The following is a 12,047-nucleotide window of genomic DNA, read 5'->3' as shown; positions in this document are numbered from 1 at the left end:
TTACTTTATGCCCGCTGTATGTCTCTCTCAAATGTCGATATGCCTTGTATACTGTTTTTCAGGTTAGTTATCATTGTTTTAGTTTATAATGGAGCCCCTACTCTTCATACCTCTGACACCTCCTTTGTCCCACCTCCCACACATGCGGTGACCTCACCCATTGAAACCAGCATGTCCGAGGATCAACCTCTTATCATCACCCGTGCCTGGGCTTCCTCCGCTGTACCCGCCCCCACCATACCCCTGTCTTGCACATTATGCCCTAATCTACCACCGCCTGAAATCTGCTCCTTTTATTCTTTGTCCCCACGCTCTAGGCGACCAGTTTTGATAGCCTTTAGCCGCACCCTCATCCTACTCCTTCTGTTCCTCGGGTGATGTGGAGGAACCCAGGCCCTGCATGTCCCCAGGCACCCTCATTTGTTGACTTCTGTGATCGGAAAAGCCTTGGTGTTCATGATGTCAACATCAGGAGCCTTTCCTAAGTTGTTTTTACTCACTGCTTTAGCACACTCTGCCAACCTGATGTCCTTGCTGCGTGTCTGATCCTGGCTTAGGAAGGCCACCAAAAATTCTGAGATTTCCATACCCAACTATACATTTTCCGTCAAGATAGAACTGCCAAAGGGGGATGAGTTGCAATCTACTGCAGAGATAACCTGCAAAGTAATGTCATACTTTCCAGGTCCATACCCAAACAGTTCGAACTTCTAATTTTAAAAATGAATCTCTCCAGAAATAAGTCTCTCACTGTTGCCGCCTGCTACCGACCCCCTCAGCTCCCAGCTGTGCCCTGGACACCATTTGTGAATTGATCGCCCCCATCTAGCTTCAGAGTTTGTTCTGTTAGGTGACCTAAACTGGGATATGCCTAACACCCCGGCAGTCCTACAATCTAAGCTAGATGCCTCAATCTCACACAAAATCACAAGGAACCCACCAGGTACAACCCTAAATCCCTAAACATGGGCACCCTCATAGACATTATTTCCTGATAACTTGCCCTCCAAATACACCTCTGCTGTCTTCAATCAGATCTCAGCGATCACTGCTCTCATTGCCTGTATCCGCTACGGGTCCGTGGTCAAACGACCACCCCTCATCACTGTCAAACGCTCCCTAAAACACTTCTGCGAGCAGGCCTTTCTAATTGACCTGGCCCGGGTATCCTGGAAGGATATTGACCTCATCCCGTCAGTTGAGGATGCCTGGTCATTCTTTAAAAGTAACTTCCTCACCATCTTAGATAAGCATGCTCCGTTCAAAAATGCAAACTAAGAACAGATATAGCCTTGGTTCACTCCAGACCTGACTGCCCTCGACCAGCACAAAAACATCCTGTGGTGGACTGCAATAGCATCGAATAGTCCCCGCGATATGCAACTGTTCAGGGAAGTCGGAACCAATACACGCAGTCAGTCAGGAAAGCCAAGGCTAGCTTTTTCAAGCAGAAATTTGCATCCTGTAGCTCTAACTCCAAAAAGTTCTGGGACACTGTAAAGTCCATGGAGAACAAGGCAGCTGCCCACTGCACTGAGGCTAGGTAAACGGTCCACCGATAAATCGAAAACTTCAACAAGCATTTCTCAAACGGCTGGCCATGCTTTCCACCTGGCTACTCCCAACCTCAGGCACCACAGCCCAAGCGTCCCCAGCTTCTCCTTTACCCCAATCCAGATAGCAGATGTTCTGAAAGAGCTGCAAAACCTGGACCCATACAAATCAGCTGGGCTTGACAATCTAGACCCTCTATTTCTGAAACTATCCGCTGCCATTGTCGCAACCCTATTACCAGCGCTTTCAACTCTCTTTCAAATCGTCTGGATCCCAAGGATGGAAAGCTGCCGTGGTCATCCCCCTCTTCAAAGGGGGAGACACCCTGGACCCAAATTGCTTACAGACCTATTATCCATCCTGCCCTGCCTATCTAAGGTCTTCGAAAGCAAGTTAATAAAAAGATCGACTGACCATCTCGAATCCCACCGTACTTCTCCGCTGTCAATCCGGTTTCCGAGCCGTCACGGGTGCACCTCAGCCACGCTCAAAGGTACTAAATGATATCATAACCGCATCGATTAAAGACAGTTACTGTGCAGCGTCTTTATCGACCTGGCAAGGCTTCGACTCTGTAACACCATATTCTTAATCGGCGACTCAGTAGCCTCGGTTTTTCTGGATGACTGCCTTGCCTGGTTCACCAACTACTTTGCAGACAGAGTTCAGTGTGTCAAATCGGAGGGCATGTTGTCCGGTCCTCTGGCAGTCTCTATGGGGGTACCACAGGGTTCATTTCTCGGGCCGACTCTTTTTCTCTGTATATATCAATGATGTTGCTCTTGCTGCGTGCGATTCCCTGATCCACCTCTCGCAGGCGACACCATTCTGTATACTTCTGGCCTTCCTTGGACACTGTGCTATCTAACCTCCAAATGAGCTTCAATGCCATACACACTCCTTCCGTGGCCTCCAACTGCTCTTAAACGCTAGTAAAACCAAATTCATGCTTTTCACCGTTCGCTGCCTGCACGCCGCCGCATCACCACCCTGGACTGTTCCGACCTAGAATATGTGGACATCTATAAATACTAGGTCTGGCTAGACTGTAAACTCTCCTTCCGACTCATATTAACATCTCCAATCACGAAATCAAATCAAGAATCGGCTTTCTATTTCGCAACAAAGCCTCCTTCACTCACGCCGCCAAACTTACCCTAGTAAAACTGACTATCCTACCGTTCCTCGACTTCGGCGATGTCATCTACAAAATAACTTCCAATACTCTACTCAGCAAACTGATGCAGTTTATCATAGTGCCATCCTTTTGTTACTAAAACACCTTATACCACCCACCACTGTGACCTGTATGCTCTAGTCGGCTGGCCCTCGCTACATATTCATCGCCAGACCCACTGGCTCCAGGTCATCTATAAGTCCATGCTAGGTCAAGCTCCACCTTATCTCAGTTCACTGGTCACGATAACAACACCCACCCGTAGCACGCGCTCCAGCAGGTATATCTCATGATCATCCAAAAGCCAACACCTCATTTGGCCGCCTTTCCTTCCAGTTCTCTGCTGCCTGTGACTGAACGAATTGCAAAAATCGCTGAAGTTGGAGACTTTTATTTCCCTCACCAACTTTAACACATCTGTTTATCGAGCAGCTAACCGATCGCTGCAGCTGTACATAGTCCATCTGTAACAAGCCCACCAAAATTACCTACCTCATCCCCTTACTGTTTTTATTTATTTACTTTTCTGCTCTTTGCACACGATCATCTGATGATTTATCACTCCAATGTTAATCTGCTTTGTAATTATTCGCTCCTATGGCCTATTTATTGCCTACCTCCTCATGCCTTTTGCACGCAATGTATATAGACAAAGTTTTTTTTTTTAATAAGTGAAATAATCGGTCTGAAACAATTGTTGGAAAAATTACTTGTGTCATGCACAAAGTAGATGTCCTAGCACTTGCTAAAACTATAATTTGTTAACAAGAAATTTGTGGAGTGGTTGAAAACGAGTTTTAATGACTCCAACCTAAGTGTATGTAAACTTCCGACTTCAACTTGTATATATATATATACACACACACACACCCACACACACACACACAACACACACACGATACCAGTCAAAAGTTTGGACACACCTATTAATTCAAGGTTTTTCTTTATTTTTTAAAACTGTTTCTACTTTGTAGAATAATTTTGAAGACATCAAAACTATGATAACATATTGGAATCATGTAACCAAAAACGTGTTAAACAAACAAAACATATTTTATATTTAAGATTCTTCAAAGTAGCCCCCTTTGCCTTGATGACAGCTTTGCGTTCTGTTGGCATTCTCTCAACCAGATTCTTGAGATAGTCTCCTGGAATCATTACAATTAACAGGAGTGTCTTTTTAAAAGTTCATTTGTGGAATTTCATTCCTTATGTGTTTGAGCCAATCAGTTGGTTGACAAGGTAGGGGTGTATACAGAAGATAGCCCTTTTTGGTAGAAGACCAAGTCCATATAATGGCAAGAACAGCTCAAATAAGCAAGAGAAACGACAGTCCATCATTACTTTAAGACATGAAGGTCTGTCAATACAGAAAAGTTCAAGACTTTGAAAGTTTCTTCAATTGCATTTGCAAAATCGTCAAGCGCTTTGAATGAACTGGCTCTCATGAGGACCGCCACAGGAAAGGAGACCTAGAGTTACTTCTGCTGCAGAGGATAAGTTCGTTAGAGTTACCAGCCTCAGAAATTGCAGCCCAATAAACACTTCACAGAGTTCAAGTAACAGACACATCTCAACATCAACTGTTCAGAGGAGACTGCGTGAATCAGGCTTCATGGTCGAATTGCTGCAAAGAAACACTACTAAGGATAGCAATAATAAGAAGAGACTGTTTGGGCCAAGGAACATTAGCAATGGACATTAGACCCGTGGAAATCTGGCCTTTGGTCTGGAGTCCTATTTGGACATTTTGGGTTCCAGCTGCCGTGTCTTTGTGAGACGCAGAGTAAATGGACGAATGATCTCTGCATGTATGGTTCCCACTGTGAGCATGGAGGAGGTGTGATGGTGTGGGGGTGCTTTGCTGTGACACTGCAAATGATTAATTTAGAATTCAAGGCAAACTTAACCAGCATGGCTACCAAAGAATTCTGCAGCGATACGCCATCCTATCTGGTTTGCGCTTAGTAGCACTATCATTTGTTTTTCAACAGGACAATGACCCAACACCTCCAGGTTGTGTAATGGCTATTTGAGCAAGAAGGAGAGTGATGGAGTTCTACATCAGATGACCTGGCCTCCAAAATCACCCGACCTCAACCCAATTGAGATGGTTTGGGATAAGTTGGACCGCAGAGTGAACGGAAAACAGCCAACAAGTGCTCAGCATATGTGGGAACTCCTTCAAGACTGTTAGAAAAGCATTCCAGGTGAAGCTGGTTGAGAGAATTCCACGAGTGTGCATAACTGTCATCAAGGAAAAGGGTGGCTGCTTTGAAGAATCTCAAATATTTGTTTGACACTTTTTTGGTTACTACATGATTCCATGTGTTATTTCATAGTTTTGATGGCTTCASTGTTATTCTACAATGTAGAAAATTGTAAAAATAAACAAAAATCCTTGAATGAGTAGGTGTGTCCAAACTTTTGACTGGTACTATAAATACATTTCTTTTCATATTTTTTTTATTTTCTAAATTTGCAAAAAATGTGCTTTGTCATTATGGGGTATTGTGAGTAGATAGCTGAGGATTTTATTTTATTGAATACATTTTTGAATAAGCCTGTAATGTAACAACATTTGGAAAAAGTCAAGGGTTCTGAATACTTTCCGAATGCACTGTATCTATTTAATGGCTCTCTTTCTCTCTTACTTTCTGTTCCTCTTTCTCTCACTCTCTGTTTGCAATTACAGACGGCTGTTGCAGCTGTGCTGTGTAGTGAGCAAACTCATCATTATCATTATCTATCAGCCATCATCCCCCTCTCCCTCTCCCTCTCTCTATCCCTGTCATCTTCTCTCCCCCCAGCCCCATAAAATGTGCAGCTGTTGCCAGAAAGCTGTTTATGGGTTTCCACTGTGTTAGAATGCTAATGAGTGCTCGACGTTGAGAGTCACTAACGAGAAGCCAATAGTAAATTATTCACGAAGAGATTATTATTTGGGACAGGGTGGGTGAGGGAGGCTGGACATAATGATGCTCTTAAAATTCTTTATCCCATCCTAATAAATCATTATCTATACAGATCTTTGGGCTCTGCCCATGTGCTGATGCATTTGTTGTTTGTTACCTGCAAATTAGTTCCTTTTCTTTACATATCCTCCCCTCTCTATGCAGTAATCTCCTCCATCTCACAGTGTCGTGACAGATTGCTGTTGCCTGAATGTCGTCTATTAGTCAGACTAACGAAGTCGTCCAGTGGGCCCCAGGGGGATTTCAGTCTGTTTTTAAACCCAAATAATAGTAGGATAAAAAAAGTACCTCAGAGCGAACTGCATGTCTGGAGGGCATTAATTAGACGGCAAGACAAATCTTTTTATTTTCTACTCTTGCCCTGTTTTACTGACCCAGTTTTAGGTTTACTGGTCTGTTGTGTTGAGGCGCAATTGAGAGACTGTGAAGGGACATGGAGGAGGAAGGAGATTTGCATAGTTTGTCTGCCAGAAGCCTCCTCCTCTCCTGGGGTGCATCTAAATAGTATCAGGGTCTTCCTCTTCTCGTCTCCTCTCCTCCATTTGATTCTGCACTGACTGGACAGGTAAAAGACATGTCCTGGTAGTCATCCTCTTTATTTAATTAACCTAGCTTGTGTTTACAGATCAGTGCAGATGAAGATGAGGAGAGGGAGACACTTTAGACTAGGTTTTAGGTTTTATTTATTCACACCAGTGGAGGTTCCTCAGAGGAGGAAGGGGAGGACCATCCTCAGTGAATTTCATAAAAATGAAAATTGTAAAACAAAACAAAAAATCTTTTTTAGATATAACTATACTAAATGTAATCACGTCACCAAACAATTAAAACACACTATTTTGCAAAGGTCTACAGTAGCCTCAACAACACTATGTAGGGTAGCACCATGGTGTAGCTGGAGGATAGCTAGGTTACGTCCTCCTCTGGGTACATTGAATTCAATACAAAACCTATGGTTCTCACCCCCTTCCATAGACTTTTTTGGGGGTTACCCTGGGGGTCGGGTGTGGGGCTACACCAATGCCATGATTACTGTATATATGTGATAACCTTTGTATGCTTGCAATGTGCAATGATGGAAAAGTACTGGGGGTAATGGAGATGTACTGCTTTAGTTCTCAGGCTGAGAACTGCCTGCACCTGCTGATAGTCACGCAGCCTCAAAGCCGAGATAGTAGAGTGAGAAACCACAGTCATGTTTTTCTCATCTTAGATATTTTGTATTTTATTTTGTATTTCCCCCTTTTTTCTCCCCAATTTCATGGTATCCAATTGGTAGTAGTTACAGTCTTGTCTCATCGCTGCAACTCCCGTACGGASACGGGAGAGGCGAAGGTCACAAGCCYACCAAGCCGCACTGCTTCTTGACACAATGCCCATCCAACCCGGAAGCCAGCTGCACCAATTTGTCGGAGGAAACACCGTACACCTGGCGACTGTGTCAGCGTACACTGCTCCTGGCCCGCCACAGGAGTTGCTAGTGCGCGATGAGACAAGGATATCCCTCCCGGCCAAACCCTCCCCTAACCCGGACGATGCTGGGCCAATTGTGCGCTGGGCCAATTGTGCGCCGCCCCATGGGCCTCCCGGGGCAGTTTAAACAAGACAAAACAGTACAGATAAACTGGTAAAAATGGTGTGCAAGTGAGGTTGGAAAATATACAAATATAAGTTCAAAAAAGTTTGTTCATTCAGTTAAACAGAGCTCCAAGGCCCATCCATGGCTGCGCCCCTGCCCAGTCATGTGAAATCCATAGATTAGGGCCTAATACATTTAATTCAATTGACTGATTTCATTCAACTCAACAAAATCTTTGATATTGTTACATGTTGTGTATATATTTTTGTTCAGTATACATGATATACTCAGTATACAATAAAAAAACATGTTGAGATGCACCCAAAAGAGGGGGAGGCCCATAGTTGAGCTCTCTGGACCATGGCTCTGTTGGCGAGTCAGGACCGGGACCCAGCAGCTGTAAAGTGGTACACAAGGGAGCAGAGGTAGTACCGGAGAGGTAGGAGGAGCAGGACAGGGAAGTAATTGGTACCTCTGTTGTTTGTATTCTGTACACCAGAGCTGTGAGACACACCAGATGCTCTGCTTTCTTTTCTATTGATTGGATCCCAAAAGACATGGCTTTGTCTGTTTGGATACGGTGACAGACATGGTCAATCCTCAAGAAACAGGGAACCACATCCTCAAGTTCTGTGCAACACACATCCCAGCAATTTGGCTTCAGTCTCTGATGCAGAGAGTTAAGTTAAAGTGCTATGATGGAAAACTTTAGAGATTATTTGTTTGATAAATTTTTGAATAATGTCAGGAAACATGGAACATCCGAAGAAGTCCTCGTCCAAGTGAACCAGCTTGTTGTATTTGTAGTGTTTGTGATTTGGGTACAGTGTAGTACTATCTACGTAACTGCCGGATATAGTGGCAGAATGCACCACAGAAGGCAGTGCTGGCCCAGTAATATAATTTTACTGTTCAGTGTTCATTCACTGGCCCATGCCTCCTTCCATACGACTCTCCCCATAACAATAAAATGATGGCACGCTTCCTGTTTAACATTAATAACACAAACACACACACACATACATATAGAGAAGGGGTTCTTCCTCACAGGCGTTCTGAACAGCTGAGGAAACAGAACTCAAATTCAGCTAAATGCTACATGTTGCTTCTTTTCCATGCAGTCTCCTCCTGTCCAAAAATCCATATTTTCAAGCCTGGAATATTTCTCAAACTACTCTTTCTCACTCCCTCACCCACTCTCACTCTTAAAATGTCACTGCCTCTCTCTCATTCCCCCTCTCGAATCTCCTTCCACCTCTCCATTTTTGTTCCCTCTCCCAGTCTGTTGTGGATTAGTGACCTATTTATCCTTCAAGGCTCTAACTTTCTCGGCCTCGTCACACGGCTTTCTTCTTCTTTCTTTTCTCTGCTGATGTCATATGCTGGCTCGTCCCCGCTGCCGAGTCAGTGTAGCCACTTCATTATCAACTGTCTCTCTTTCTGTGTGAGTGTCAGTCTTTCTGCCTTGCAGAGTCCAGTCTTTTATTGTGCTTAGGCAGAGTTGAATAGCAAGTGGTAGAGGTAGAGAGCGTTATGCATGTGTCTGGGACAGTGCTGGGTTTATTTTATTAATCACACACCCTGTCATTGTGGAGGATTACATACACACATGAAAGACCAATGAGACTGAATAATCCAGCTAGGTATGGAGGGGTGTAGCATCGTGCAGTGAAACAAACTGTATGAAAGTAACCATGGACTACATGTTTGGCTGTTTATACAATTCACACTTAGTTGGTAGTGTGGTTGTTTGGTTGGTTTTAGTTTGTTGGTTGGTTGAGGACAGTTTGTTAGTCTAGTTTGTGCATGGATTATAGATCTGATGTTGTTTGTGTGTTTGCATTGACTACTAAGTTTGTGTTAGTCCTCTCATGTCTCAATCCACTGGCTCCCTCCAGGGCCTGTAATAACCTGTTTGCCTGTTTGTGAGTGTGTTTATTTATTGTGTGTGTGTGTGTGTGTGTGTATCTGCAGCCCTGTCAAAGTGTCACAAAACACAGCAACACACTGGAGTAAAACACTGAATTCCAGTACACAGTCATCTCCACTGCTTTGATGTGTGTGTATCAGTGTATGATGTGTATATTGAGGACAGGACTCTGTTACTATGTATTAGGGTGATTATGGACATTCTTATTTTTGTATCTACCAGACCTGGGTTCAAATAYTATTAGATCAAATCGTATTATTTKATTTAGCTMTGCTATAGTTKAGTTCACTTTTTACTAACAACCGTTTTGCTGTTAGGGAAGATTTATCTGTTGTTGTGCGACAGCCGATAATCCTAACTGTCACTTGACATCAGATGTGTTAGGTGAAAGCAGAACAAATCTCAAGATCGAAGAACGGTCAGAATGCCATCTCCCTTTTGTGACACCTTTGATTTGCTGTGGGAGCAACCGGCCCTTTTTAAAGGAGACAGGCTTCACCCTAACCGTAAGGGTTCAAAGATTGTTTCCAGCAACATCGTGAACTATTTTAGAAACTGACGGATAGGGACTGGTAGTGCTCCAGTTCTCCCTGTCAGAATAAGCAACAGAGGACTTGGAAAGCATATCAACTCCTGTAGAAATGGCACTATGGTTATTGTGAGTAACCTAACTTATTTTCCTCTAACTCCGCCTTCAAGTGAGTTCATACAAACTGTCATACCCTACCATTCTGATAGATTGGAGAATGGGAGAAAACGAGGTTGTAACGTTAATAACTTGGTTGTTATTCCATTGTTTACCCGAAGGCAGATGCCCCAGGGGCAGAGTGGCCCACACTCTTTGAATATGGAGCTTTTAAATGTTAAAGCAATCACTAGTAAAATCTTTCTCGTAAATGACCTCATTACTGAGCGCAAAGTTGATTGCATGTTTCTCATTGAAACATGGCTGTCTTCAGTCTGTAGTGTCGCTCTTATTGAAGCCACCCCCCYGACTACAGCTTTTKYTACTCTATAAYCAAAGGGAAAAAGGGTGGGGGGACAGCCTCTWTTTTTACTAGTYCTCTCAGCTGTAAGGACATTTATGTTGAKGACTTTGGGTCTTTTGAGCATCATGCTATACTGTTTAAATGTCAGACACCTGTGTTGGCTATAACCATTGTATAGTGGTTTCAGGGGTTGTATGGTGGATGGACGGTATGTMCCTGCAAGGTTTCTTTGTTTTCTGGCTGCCAGCACCACGGACAACAATGTGACGTATTCCCCAGAGGCAGGACCATGGACAGCTCAGGGAAAAACGTCTAGACGGCAGCAGAACAGCCACACCTGTCTCCAGTTGTAATCAGAGCCAAACTGCAGACAGGTGAAACCAATCAGGGCCTCTACTTAACCCAGGAGCGGGTTTTCTTTCTTTGTCTTTTCTTTGACCCCGGCAGGTGAAGAAGTATGAGGTTATTGGGGAGACCGAGCATATGGTGGAGAAGGACGTTTAACGTAAGAAAGGAACTTATGATTTCAACAAGGATGAACCCCAAAAGACTAAGATTGGAGGACCTTCCACAGGTGATGAAGTGTTTGATTTGAGTTTTGTATATCAGGAACGCTGCCGAAACCTGATAGTAATAAACCGGTTTAACCCTTCACATGGACTGGTCATGGGTGTTTTGTATGTGTAAACACTGCCTTACAAAGATCTTGGGGGCGAAACCACCACATAGGTGGAGAATGTGGGCAAGGCAGTGAGGATACACATACACAATTTTGGGGGGGATGTTGTTTTAAGGACAGACAACCATGGAAGATCTTTTGAAGCAATTATTGACTTCCAATAACATGCAACAAGAAGCCAATCGTCAGCAAGCGGAAACCAATTGCTTGTTAGTAGAGGAACAAAGGAAGTGTCAACTGCAGGTGAATATGAACGTGCAAAAGTTAACTGCTGAAATCACTGCAGTGAAAATTGCTCAACAGACCGCTGGTCTACCTATCGTGGCCACTCGGTATCTGCAGAAAATGACGCCGAATTATGATGTTGAGGCTTTCCTAAAGACATTTGAGCGCACGGCAGAACGTGAGGCATGGCCACAGATAAAATTAGCAGAAATACTTGATCCATTTCTTTGTGGGGATGCACAACACGTGTGGTCTGATCTGGAGGCAACAGAAGCCAATGACTATGACATACTGAAAAAGGAAATATTAGCACGATTTGGAGACATTGTCTCTTTGAGGGCCCAGCGGTTCCATACTTGTATGTATCAACACGAGAAGGCACCCAGGTCACAGATGTTTGACCTGGTTCCCCTAGCAAAAAAATGGCTAGAGCCCAGAAGCCTCACTACTGGGGACATTGTGGAAAGAATATTGATTGACCACTACATCCGGGCCTTACCTTACGAGCTAAAGAAGGTTGTCAGCCAGGGCAGTCCCAACACAGCGGATGGAGTGGTGGACCTTGTTGAGATATATCGAGCAACTGACAAACTGCTCAAATCCAGTCGTCTGGACAGAACCACACAGGAAAAGGGAGGCCTCAAAGAAGGAGGACACAAGACATCTCAACTGCAGACTCCCCGGGTTTGGAAAGGAAGAATCCAAAGAGTGGATGGGGAACATGGGCGCCAGGATCAGGGTTTCCAACCTGAAGCAAAGACAAGGAATAGAGGGGTTGATTCTGACACACGGGTGTGCTACTGCTGTGGCGAACTAGGACACACACATCGCATGGCACTGTCCCTAGAAGGAGGAACCCATATGCAGGTCGACATTTCCAATCTACACCACTGCCATGTAATTTCGGTCCAAGCCCCCCACCACCCACCGCACCTCAGT

Source organism: Salvelinus sp. IW2-2015, linkage group LG15 (genome assembly GCF_002910315.2).
Source record: "Salvelinus sp. IW2-2015 linkage group LG15, ASM291031v2, whole genome shotgun sequence".
NCBI classification, from domain to species: domain Eukaryota; kingdom Metazoa; phylum Chordata; class Actinopteri; order Salmoniformes; family Salmonidae; genus Salvelinus; species Salvelinus sp. IW2-2015.
The sequence above is the reverse complement of the archived record's forward strand: the minus strand, read 5'-3'. Positions refer to the sequence as shown.